At 43.2% G+C, this 12,455-nt stretch overlaps 1 long non-coding RNA gene across 1 annotated transcript; it reads right to left on the bottom strand.

Moving 5' to 3' along the window:
* Nucleotides 1–5,653: 5,653 nt before the first annotated feature.
* Nucleotides 5,654–7,942, bottom strand: LOC143692188 (uncharacterized). The gene is made up of 2 exons (XR_013180044.1): nt 7,853–7,942; nt 5,654–5,814 (listed from the first exon to the last, which is right to left on the bottom strand). It is a non-coding gene; the product is annotated as an uncharacterized LOC143692188 (long non-coding RNA).
* Between the last annotated feature and the right edge of the window lie 4,513 nt (nt 7,943–12,455).

Raw genomic sequence — 12,455 nt, 5'->3', positions numbered from 1 at the left:
ATATCTCACACCCCTGAGAGTGTTCTGTGAACACCAAGAGAGGAATTTCTGCACAAAATGTGTGTTAGCAAAGCGCAGTCTCAAGGAATTACATACAAAAGTCAAGAAATCAGTAAATGTGAGGTTCAAAATGTACTTATGTGTGATGTCCAGTATGTATTTATACCAAACAAGGCAATGTCATCTTAGAGAGAGCCCTCTGCTTCCAGGAGGTGATGTCAAATTAGTTTAAATGCTGAGGATCGTGTGGCAATCCCTCCTCTGGAAATGAGCATGGTACAGCCATGCCAACACAGTGCTGTGAGATAACGGGACCTTTGCCATGGAGATGTACCAAGTTATTTGGAGCTGGCTGAAAATGTCTCAGATGTGCTGCTGCAGTGGCAAAACCTTAGTACAAATGACAAAAATATCCCTAGTCCTAAGGATCCTGCTGTCCCCAGTTGTAACTAGCAGTGCTGAGTAGAGTTTTATGAACAGTATTTTTTTTACTTTTATAATTTTTTTCCTGTGAAGCTATGGATGTCAATATGCAAGGAAGACCAGCTAAGGTGGTATTTTCTAGAAGCATCCTTGGTTATCTCCAAGGATGAAAAACCAGAGTGCTGGAAAGTTAAAAGAATCATGGTCTGCTCCAACCCATGGTACTCCTATGTGAAGTGTGCTCCTGTGAATTTGTGATGCAGGAGCCTCAGTGAGACACTCCTTCACTTGGAATTTCTAACAGGATCAGTGGAACAATACAGCTCCACTTTTCAGCTCAAATGAGGATTACTTTCTCCAGAGGCAGGAAACAAGTTCTGCCACTGTTCACCTGTCACAGAGCCTAAGGGAGCTGACGCCCATCACGTCCACTTTCTCAACATCCCCATTGTGGCTGTGGAATGTAATTGAAATTGGATATTTGGGGCCGTGTAAGGAAAGGAATGAGTTGCAAATGTATCCTGAAAGGATGCTGTAGTCTCCTGACGAATCCCAGTGAGGGCCAGCCTGTGGTTAGAGTAAGGCCAGGTCTGCAATCTGGGCTTTGGCTTGAGATTCTGTGGATTCAAATTCTGGTGGATGTGAACGTGCTGTGCCTGGCACTAGACAGTGCACAGTGAGATCCCACATGTGTTTCTGGAGTATTGCCCACGCTGAGGAAGACCCTGTGGTGAGGCTTGTACTCAGCAGCCTTGTTTGAATGGGGGAATGAAGGAACAGTGAGCATCACAGAGGGGGACTCACAGGATTCCTGGGACAGCTACATTAAATGGCAAAGCAGAGTTGTTTCAGGACACTAAGATCCATCCCAGCACCTGATTCTAAACAAAAAGTAAAGGTGCAGCACCAATAAGTTTCTCAAGCATATGATTCGTGAACAATTTAAGAACTTGTTTTCCAGTATTTAACCAGTTCTCACAAATTTCTTTGCTGCTAGGGAATGAAATGCAGTGAGCATGGCTAAAGTAGTGTGAGAAGGCAGATCTGACTTTTGTTCTTTGAAGGCTGGGTGATGAAAGGAGGTGGAGAGAATGGACGACTTAACTACTGACCTGTGGGGCAGGGGTCACTTGGGAGCCAGTCTTAAATCTAAAGGTCATTGACACAGTGACAGAGCCCAAATCTGCCACTTTTCAGGGGTGTAATTGTATTTTTAATACAGCAGGTGCTGAGAGAATCAGAGGGGAGAGGTGAGTGGAAGAAGCAGCTCAAAAAAGCACTTGGGTTACAGAAGGTAGAGAGATTGCCCTGTGCCCAACTTATATCTGGTTGAATTTATTCAATTTTGTTCTCTCTGTAAGCCATGGGCAGCATTTTCTTTGCACTTTGAGTTGGTCCAATTCTTCTGTGTAAGGAACAGAGCCTCATCCCAATGTATCCTCACCCTGCTTCCTTTCCACACGTGCACACAAATGCACACCCCATCCCTCCACAGGTTATTTCACTGGCTGGGATTGCAAACCCAGCAGAGCACAAGAGAGGAGCCTGTGATAAACTTCTTTTGGAGAAGAGACACCTCAGAACCGAGAACCAGAAAGAGAGGCCAAGAGCAGACAGTCTTTCCTGGGTACGTCTGTCCTGCTGAGTGTCAGTGTCACAGACCAGCACAGAAGAGGTTCAGGATGAGGAGCAGGAAGAAGTTAGTGAGACTCCTGTGGATCGCAGCATGGACTGCACTGGGGATTCAGATGAAGTCTCTGACTTTTACACTGGCCAGCAATGCAGAGAGGTATCCACAAGCACAGGGCAGCAGAGGTTCCCCCAGCATACACCTTTCTACACATACTGGGGGCACAGTACCTTAGAGATGGGGAAGGTCCCTCACTCTCTCTGCAATTCCCTACTCTACACTTTGAAAAACAGACTCTTAGGTAGCCTAAAACCTTAATGAAAAGCTAAAGGATGACAGCCTGCAGACAGCAAGTCTCCAGGGAGGTGTTCTGCCTCCAACCCTGTCTGTAGACATTGATTAGCATTGATTTTCTCTTGGTGACTGTATTTGGCAAACTCTGGCAGACAGCAGGGCTCAGCCCTGGGGCTGAGAAAGGCCAAGAGCAGACAATATTAACTCTGCCTTCAGATCACAGCAGGGCTGCCATGCTCTGATACATTGATTTACAGCCAACCAGAACGTAACCTATGGATTCCCTCAGCTCAAGACTTCACAGCACTAAATTCCAGCTTTAAAAAGCTTTACACTTACTGGAAAGACCTGAACTCTCAAGAGGAAACTGCAGCGCCTAAAAGCACCTTGAGTGGAGGTTATCAGACCTAGTTAACCACAAGATCTCTGACCAGCTGACCGTGACCTGAAATATTTTACTGCCTGTAGGTTAAAAGATATTTCCGAGGGAAGAATCAGGTCCTGCTGAGAGGCTTTGCAGTGGTCTCTGTGGGACTGAATGGCAAAAAGCCAGCTGCCAGTTGAGAGCTCCCTACAGAGAGAGTGAGCTTGGCAGATTGGATTTGCCAAGAGCACTTGGTGCTGGCACAGCCTGCTTGGGTGGGAAATATTCCCACCACTTGAAAGGGAACTGAAATTACTCAGCACTGAAGGGAGCTGCCTGCTCTGGCTCTTCCTCCTGAGCTCTGCTGCAAACATTTTTCCCAAATTTCCAGGCACAGAAGAGCAGCCGGCTGCTGTCTGGTGAACATGCCCAGCCACTGTGCTTGGCACAGCCCAGTCTCAAAGGCCACATTTCTGCACAGACATGTGGAGTGCCAACAGGTGCTCACAGCTCTCAGGTTTAGAAGTGAGAAAGTCATGGTAGGTAACTTCAGCAGCATAAGTTTATCTGTCAATTTTGAATAGAATAGCTGAGCAGATACAGAAAACACAAACCAGACATGTCTGTCTTTATATCTTTCTGTCTATCTACTATCTATTGATCTATGTTACCTCTAGAATCTCCTTGAAATCAATTTAAGTTCACTTAAGGTCACATGCAAACAAAAACACACAAATTTTGCCTTTATAATTAAAATAATTCTTCTTTCAGACTAAAGAATAATGTAAGTGAAAAAAATGAAAACAAGAGAGATTGCCATTGCCTGACATAACCTGGATGGACACTACACTTGTTGTAGGGACATAGAATTCTGCCTCTGACATGGACAGACTCCATTTCTGTATATGTCAGCTGCAGAAAAAAGAGTAACATCACCTTGTTTCTCTTACATCTAACAAGTAATTCAAACTGCCAGTAATTTGGTAATTCTGAAGTAGTGGCTTCAATTAATCTCAAATATTTCCCAAAAGTATTTCCCAACACAGGCTCCTGAACCAAAACAGACATACACTGATTATGTGTTTCTGGTTATCAAATATGTTTTGTATGTCCCTCAATAGTACAGCTGTTAGGTTGCTAAAGTAAAATTTTTAAATTCAAAGAAGTGAAAATATTGCTAAAATAATAGTAAAGAAAAAAGTTTCTCTTTCTATTTATCACAACTTCATCAGTTAAATATTTCCAGCAGCTCTCTGTGTGGTGCTGTTAAGATAAATCAAACCAAAGACAGTCTTCTTGAAAACTGGAGGTTCAAGTTAGGCAGGAGTTTGTCATAAATACAGCCTCAAAGCTTGACTTACCCTGACATTTATGTTTCCTTTCATCCTGTCTCTCTGAAGTAAGGAAAAACTCTAGGGCTGGGGCTGTCAGTAAGACTCTTGATCTCCAGGGCTCAACTTGAAACATTTTAGGGTTGCCGTGACTGCTTTTTGGGGTGTTTTTCTTGTAATCTCTGTTCATGAATGCTTTTAAGATACATCAGAAAGATGAGGTTGACTGGTCAGACAATTCAGCTGGAAAAGCTGGTAGTGTGGAAGCAGCCTGAATATATTTTTAAAAGCGGGCACCTTCAAGTCATTCAATCTCATGTTCCTGAATACACCAGCATATAGAGCCCCTAGCTGCTTTTAAAACCCGTGGCCACGGATTTGAGTCTTGAGTCCTCTGGGAGCATTCATCTCCCAGCATGGGCAGAAAGAGGAGAATCAGGGCAGGCACTAAGGCAATCAAGCAGATTGTTTACTACTCTTAGCAAGGCAAGTCCACCACAGAAAATGTCCAGGAAACTCCCCCTAGAGACACATACCCTGCCCCTAGACAGTTGCCTTTTTTTTTCTTCCACCTTTCTTATCAGTCTCCAGCAGAAACTCTAAAAGTCTTATCTTGATTGGCCAGATTACCAAGATGATCTCCTCTCCATGATGAATAGAAATCAAACTGTTTTTCTCTGTCAGCAAGAGAGAGTCCAGTCCAGACAGTTACATGAATAGAACCTCTCTCCTCTCCTCTCCTCTCCTCTCCTCTCCTCTCCTCTCCTCTCCTCTCCTCTCCTCTCCTCTCCTCTCCTCTCCTCTCCTCTCCTCTCCTCTCCTCTCCTCTCCTCTCCTCTCCTCTCCTCTCCTCTCCTCTCCTCTCCTCTCCTCTCCTCTCCTCTCCTCTCCTCTCCTCTCCTCTCCTCTCCTCTCCTCTCCTCTCCTCTCCTCTCCATCCCAGCTCTCCTGTCATCCTTTCAGTGTCCTTACCCTCCCCCCAATTAATTCCTATGCTTTAATACCATCTGAGAGTCCTCAGTGAGAAGAGGATCTGCTTGCTATGCAGGTGCAAGTTTTCAGCACCACAGCACAACAGCAATGCCACCCGCTCTGCCCTCCTCAGGGCTCCTCTTTGTGAGCCACTTTTTCTTTTCTTCCTTTTCAGCTCCGTGCTGAACAACCCCATGCAGATAATCTGATTATGCTAATTTGTACTTCATGAACCCAAAGTAAGGGGATCTGCAGAGGGTGAGCTGGGTTGGGGATAAGGGTGGTGAGGGCAGGAGAGAGGTTTGGGAGGGGGGGGCACAGACAATGGGTTCAAGTCAGTTAACAAAAAAAGCCGTCTGTATTGCCAAACAAAGCACACTCCGGGTAACCCCTTGCTGCTCTTGACAATTTAGAGTGTCCCAAACTGGCCTGTGCCTCTGAGCAGAAAAGGGAACACGGAGAATATACAATGAAGGGGCACAATGAGAAGTCTGTTTCCTGCTGAATGTTGCTTTTTTTTTTTCTCCCCTCCTTAACTAATCCTTCCCAGAATCTAGTAGTTGAAGTACGCTCCACAAATGGTTTGTCAGGTGGTAGCTATGGCACTAGACAGCTTCTGAGCACACACACCCTCATCTGTCCAGTTAGACTGATGATGCACTCAAAATTTATTGAATAAGGGGCAGTGACTTTGCAGACACAAGCTCACAGCTTGGACTTGTCCCTCTGCAGGAGCTGATGGAGTCCCAGCTTGGTTTTACATCGTCTTCGCTGCAGCAGTAATCAGTCAGGAAACAGCTCTGAGGAAAAGAAAAATATAAAGGATAGGGAAAAAAACATTTTCAAGGTTAAAGCAATCCCAAAGCTGTTTGCATTGGCAGGCAACCCCTGAGATCCATCTGATCTAGCCTCCTGCTCAAGCCATGTCACCCTAGAGTTGTTTGCCCAGGACTGTGCCCAAGTCAAGTCTCCAAAGATCCTTTGCTATTCCAAGGGAAAATGGGAGAGGGAAGGAAGACAGTTGCTCTGCATTCTGCCTTAAATAGGACAGCTCCTCTTTCTCATGCAGAAGAGACTATTTGTTCAGTTCTGAAGCCCTAAGTAGAATACCTCTGAACACCATTTTATAAAAGCAAATGGAGGAGGAAAAATGACTGCCCTGAAGCTGTCATCTCAGGGACAGTCTTGGGTTCAGTTGCATTTGCATTAGGGTATTACATGAATAGGGTAGAAAACATGCAATATCTTCCCAGCATTGCTCTTCTTTATTTGAGATCTCATTTGCTGAATGTGTGGTGTATTACAAGGCCTATATCAGTATTTAACAAAAATTAGCTATAAATAACAGTGAATGGAGCCACTGAACAAAAGAGCAGAAAAAAGGCCTCAGAAATGTAAGATTACCAGGTAAAATTTAAGTATAAAGAGTATTTTGAAATTGTCAGATATTGATGGAAGCATCTATGTTCACTGTATGCATGGAAATGTGCCTTGTTTTCTCTCTTTTCCCTGGGAAGCAGGGAAGTTTATCAGATGTGATCCCAACCAAACAGTATTTTTATGAGCTGTGTCACATTTCACATAAGCAGATCTGATTAAAAAAACAATTTTAAATCTGAGACAATCAGCAATCCCACATCCTATGCTCCCTCAGTGCTAGATGCCTGGAGCTCTTGGAACACTTAAAATCCACTGATATCTAATGAGCTTTAAAGACCTGGGCTGTTGCCCTGCTGATAGATGTAACACAGAAAAGCCAGTGAATGCAGCAGGACTTAGTGCACAGCACACAGTAGTTTGAGGCCTGTCATTTGTACTGTTTGAGGTCTTCCTCTATCCTTTTCTTCCCTTCTACAGCAGCTCTTAGGTGAGACCAGACTGGGAAGGATTTGACAAAGCAATAAACAGAGTTAGTACCATAACCTTGAGGAGAAGGTCTTGTTCTGTCTCCTTGTTTTTCTCCTGACCTGAAGGATGACCTGCCCCAAACCACTGCTTTTCCTAGCTTTTTTTAATAGAAATAGTGAGTTACAGTAAGCAAAGATGATTATTTTGCTAAATATATACAGGGACTTAAATGCAATGGGCTTTGGCCTCATTTGACATTATTAAGTTATATACCTATGATGTTAATATGTAAGAAGAATAGGTGAAGAATGTATTGCCAGCTGTGATTGATTACAACCTTGAAACTAGCTAGGAGTTACTATTACTGACATGTGTTTTTCCAGAAAAAGAGAATCCTGAGCAGTTGGATGAAGCAGGCCCACAACTGTTGCATTACAGTGAGGAAAGGCACAGGAGATGCATTGAGCACCCAGTCCTGAGAATCAGGTACCTACTGAGAGGATAGGGAGGTGCTCAGTGTTTGTTGGAGCTCAACCACAAGTCAATACAATCACTAAAAGCTCACCCAGGGGCCGTGACAGCACAGCACTCCAGCATGCCAGTGCTGAGAGAAAGTCACAACTGCAGGGAAAGGCATCCTTTGAATTGTGGTTGGATCAACAGAGGGTTGGAGCTTGTCTCGGTCCCACCAACCAGTCAGCAAGGGATATAGCTAAGGATGCAGTAGAGAGATAAACAAGGTAATAAGAGTTAAAGTCTACTCTATAAATCAGCTCCTTTCAGAAAGAATACTGTTAAGGAACAAAACATGCTAGGGAGAGGCCTAGCAGCCAAGAATCCTAATTTTTGTTAACCTGAATTAAACTCTATGTGAAGTCATCACTGAGTTTACTACTGCAATAAAGAGACAAAATATTGGAGTATTTCTTTGATAGACAGATAAACTCTTTTTGTATACATCCATAGCCTGAAGCACACACTTTTGCCTACCTGTGTGTCCATGACCTAAGGGTAGACACCAGGGACCTCTTGGAGAGACCCAGCAGAACTGGTTGCAGCTGCTACAGTCCTGGGCTTCACCGAGGAAAGAACACAGTGCTTCTGCTTCAAAGGCTGCAGGAGAAGAGAAATTTTAAATGGATCCTTAAATGCTTGGGAGAATATAATCTGGCATGAGGGAGGATGGAGCTGAGGTGGATGTAAGTCAAAGAACACCACTGCTCAGTTTAAAAAAAAAACCCCAACATTATTTCTGCACTTTCCAATTTAGCTTGGCACTAAGCAGCTTGCAAGGAAAATAAACCAGAGTAATGTTAAGTTAGGAGAAACTTGGCCATCTGAACTTCCTATGATTTGTTTTCTCTCTTTTTCCAGAAAATCTGAAAGGAGACAGGATCTGACCTTCTGAAGGAAAACTGGAAAAGAAGGAGGGTAACCAGAGTGATGAAGCTGGAAGATGCAGAAAGGTGGGGCCTGAGTTTATGAGTTTTGATTGAAGGCATGCACAAGTAAGGTGACAAAAGTGGAATGAACAGCCAGATTCTCAGAGAGACAGACAGGAGACTGACAGGTGTACTAAGCCATGAGTAAATGCTGAGGATGCCATGGAGAAAGCAAGAAAACCAGGCAAGCAGTGGGGAGTGACACTGAAAGAAATATGCAGGGTTGATGAATATATGGTGCTGGTGAGAGAGGAAACAGGAAAATGCTCTAGAAGATCAAAGTAAGCAGCTTGATGGAGATAAAAAACTGTTGGAAAACAGGGAAACAAGGCAGAAAACTGTGGAGCAGAGTGAGAATTTGTTTGGAAGGAGACAGACAGCAGTGTGGCACATGGCTACAAATCACAAATGTGGTAGGCTGAGAGCAGACAGTGGAAATGTCCATTTCCATATTGTGACAAGGATTACTATTTTCATCTGACTTGATTTTGATCCACAGGCTTGAGCTTGAGAAATCTTAGAAGATAAAAAAACTTAACCTAATAATTCATAAAAAGAGATTATTCCTAATTTTCTGAATTGGGAAAGAAGAGTTTTGAGGCATACTGATGAAATATACCAAAGAAGTTCTCCTCCTTTTTTTCCCCCTGAGGCACTATTTTTGAACTCCAGGCCATTGCCTGTAGGACCCCAACAGATATTACAAAATAAAACATTAAATATACATATCTCACATTAGGCAGCAACTTCACCAGCTATACTTCCATGCTAAGTAGACAGACCTTTTTTTTTTTAAACACATAAATTAACATAATCCCTCTGAAAAATACTCTGGAGAATGTTCAAGTTGGGTAACTATTCAGCAGGTGTTTACAGTGGGGTTTTTTAAGGTCAGGATAAAATTCCTTGGGCAACAGAGTAAGTTCAGGCTTGTGCTTTGATTTCACAATGAGCTTTCCACTTATACAACACAACAGCCCATCTTTAAAATTCTTTTATGCACACTGTGCTGTTCAGATCTCACTATTAGCCTGCTCCCAATTTATGAAGAAAGGGGCATGTGTTCTTCCAGTTTAAAATCAGCAAAACACAAACAATTGTTTCTCACACACACTAACACAGAGACAGGTGTACCCAGCTCACACACTAATACCATCAGCTCACACTGACAAAGTTCTCTCAGCATCTGTATACTTGGCTCAAGGATGAGCAGGATCATTTCAGGTGTTTATCACCTGCTGTCTTTAAATTATTGCTGAGATGCCCAGGACAGCTGGAAATTGATGAAATTTTATGTTTTCTTATTTGTTACTCTACTTTTATTACACAGACTGTGTTCTGTGGTCTGATTTCTCTCTTGTGGCTTCCTCTGTTCTCTGCTCTGCTAAGATGCCACCCTGAACACGCAGTAATCTCTCCCTTGTCACCAGCAGTCTTAGAGAAACTGCTGCTCTTATTTCCTGGTAAATAGGAAAACTCATCAAAATGTCTTTCTTGTTTAAATTGTGGTGGTTAACATGCTTTCCCACCTCACTGCTATGAGATCCACCTCCACACCAGCTACCTCTGTGTTGTTTACCCCAAGTCACCAGCCAAGCCCACACAGCCACCCTCTCACTCTCCCACCAGTGGGACTGGGGAGAGAACTGGGAGGGTGAAAGCCCACAGGTTGGGATAATGACTGTTTAATATGGGAAGCAAAAGCGGCTCACACAAGCAGAGCAAAACGAGGAATGAATTCCCTGCTTGCCGTGGTTGGGCAGGTGCTCAGCCATTCCCAGCAGAGCAGGGTCCCATCCACAGAACAGTGACTTGGGAGGTCAAATGCCATCACTCTAAATGTCCCCCCTTTCCTTTCCCTCCCACTTTACACACTGCACATATTGTCACACGGTCTGGAACATCCCTGGGGTCACTTGGGGTCTCCTCAGCATGAGGAGGAGCAAAGCCCTCAGCTCTGTTCAGTCAGCAATAACAAAAACATCTCTGTATCATCAACCCTGAGCTCAGCACAAATCCAAAACACAGACCCACTCCAGCCTCAGGGAAGGAAATTAACTTTACCCCAGCCCAGACCAGCACAACTCTGCTTTGGAGAGAAACACTTCAGGTGCAGTGACAGTGCAATATTATGTATTTGAGGACCTGACTAAAAATTGAAAGTTCAAGCAGGGATTGCTGATCTGCTTCAAAACAGCAGCAGTAGAGGTATCACTGCTGGCATGTTAAAGAATTTGGGTATCTCTACACAAGTTGCAGGCACAGAGGTGGCTGCAGTGCAGATGTTGCTGGCCCAAATTGCGACTTTATTTTTGTGTCACCGTAGGTTCCTTGCAGTCACTGCCATTTTAATTTCCCTCCCTCTCCTTCTTCCCTCAGGCTATCACACACGAGATAGCCTGAGTAGTTTGTAGTTTTCACTGCCTAGCAATGAAACGGATGCCACTCGGTGGGGATAAACCAGTACTGCAAGGAGTGAAAAAGATTACATCGTTTTAAATCCCGTCAGTAGCTCCGTGGCTGTAGCTGCACGGACGCAGAGCCCTGATCAGGGAAAAAAAAAAAAAAAAAATTAAGCTGAACTCATTTCTGCTACAGAAATGTATTATGTCTAATTACCTCTAAACTGGGCAAGTCGATATTCTGCTCTAGAAAACAATCTCTGGCTTCTGAGTCTGCAGGACAGAAAATAAGGATTTGTTAATGACAGGGGTAGAAAGAGATCACTTTGACTAAATTAGGATCTCTTCACGTAGATGAAATGAAGATGGAAATGGCCAGGAAATAGAAATGGGCTGCATGCACATAGGTCAGTTCTCAGGGAGCAAATGAGTCACTGGATGCACAGAAAGGAGGAGACATTGAAAACAGGAACCTATTCTGTGAATATGGTACTGATAAAAGGCAAATCAATGAAAATAACAGCTCGCTATTCATAGCAAGCTGAAATTATTCTGGGAAAAGTTCAAGTGTTTGCTATGTTGAGTGGCATAAACCTTTTCCCAGAATGCTTCTACAATTTCAGTTATTTCCTGAAATTAGCTCTTGGTAGGCAAAGAACAAGACCACCTGTGAAAGCTGCAGATCTTCAGACTGCTTTGCTTAACTTCACCATACAGTGAAACTTGGAAACTTGCAAAACTTGGGGCCTTTAAAAGTTCTTTTCACCAGCATATAGAAGCTGAATGGAAAAGATAGAAAGAGTTCAAGGAAAATTTAGTAGGGAAAACCAGCCAAAAATTCACAAACTAGTAAACTGAAAGGAGCCTGTCAGAAAGATGGAGAGACTGTTTACAAGGGCATGTAGTGAGAGGACAAGGGGGAACAGCTTTGAGAAAAATGCGTATTTTATGATTGGCTTTTCGCAAATATGAAAATGAATATTATATGTGTTGTGTTAGAAAGTTATGCTGTATTAATCCTCTTAAGTAGTGTTTTAAGTATAGTTTTAGGTTATAACATAAGGTTAAAATAGAAACCATGCTATGTAGGATACTTTTTTTAAAGAAAGGACTCGCACCGAGATAGCAGCCACAGGACACCTGAATCTTTCAGAGAAAGAGAATTTATTGCTCCATTATCAGAAGAAATGAACTTCTTCCCACCTTGCCCAGCCCTGAAGACACCATCAGGATTAAGAGGAAGAAGCTGACAGAATCCTGTGTTTGAATGGAATTTATCCATCATGTATGAGGTGTATGAATATACAACAGGCCATTGTTTTTAAGGGTTAATCTTCTGTTAACATGGGTCCTTTTTCGGGCTTGTGCTGCCCAGAAAAAGGTACCCGGGCGTCCATAACTCTTTGTTTCTGTTGTCTCGTATTGTCCTAATTCAAATTGTCCAAATTATTATTACTCTAATTATATTGCTATTTTAATAATCATTTTATTATCATTAAACTTTTTAAAAACAAGTGATTGGCGTTTTTCACAGCTTCATACTGAAAGAGAATAGATCTAAATAAGATATGAGGAAGAAATTGTTCCTTGTGAGGATGGTGGGACCTGGCAGAGGGTGTCCAGGGAAGCTGTGGCTGCCCATCCCTGGAAGAGTCCAAGGCGAGGCTGGATGGAGCTTGGAGAAACCTGGGATTGTGGAAGGTATTCCTGCCCATAAATGAGTATTAAGGTCCCCTCTGAGAAGAACAG

This window comes from Agelaius phoeniceus, chromosome Z (assembly GCF_051311805.1).
Source record: "Agelaius phoeniceus isolate bAgePho1 chromosome Z, bAgePho1.hap1, whole genome shotgun sequence".
Lineage (NCBI taxonomy): Eukaryota > Metazoa > Chordata > Aves > Passeriformes > Icteridae > Agelaius > Agelaius phoeniceus.
Note: the sequence above shows the minus strand (reverse complement) of the source record. Positions and strands in the feature narration are given on the sequence as shown.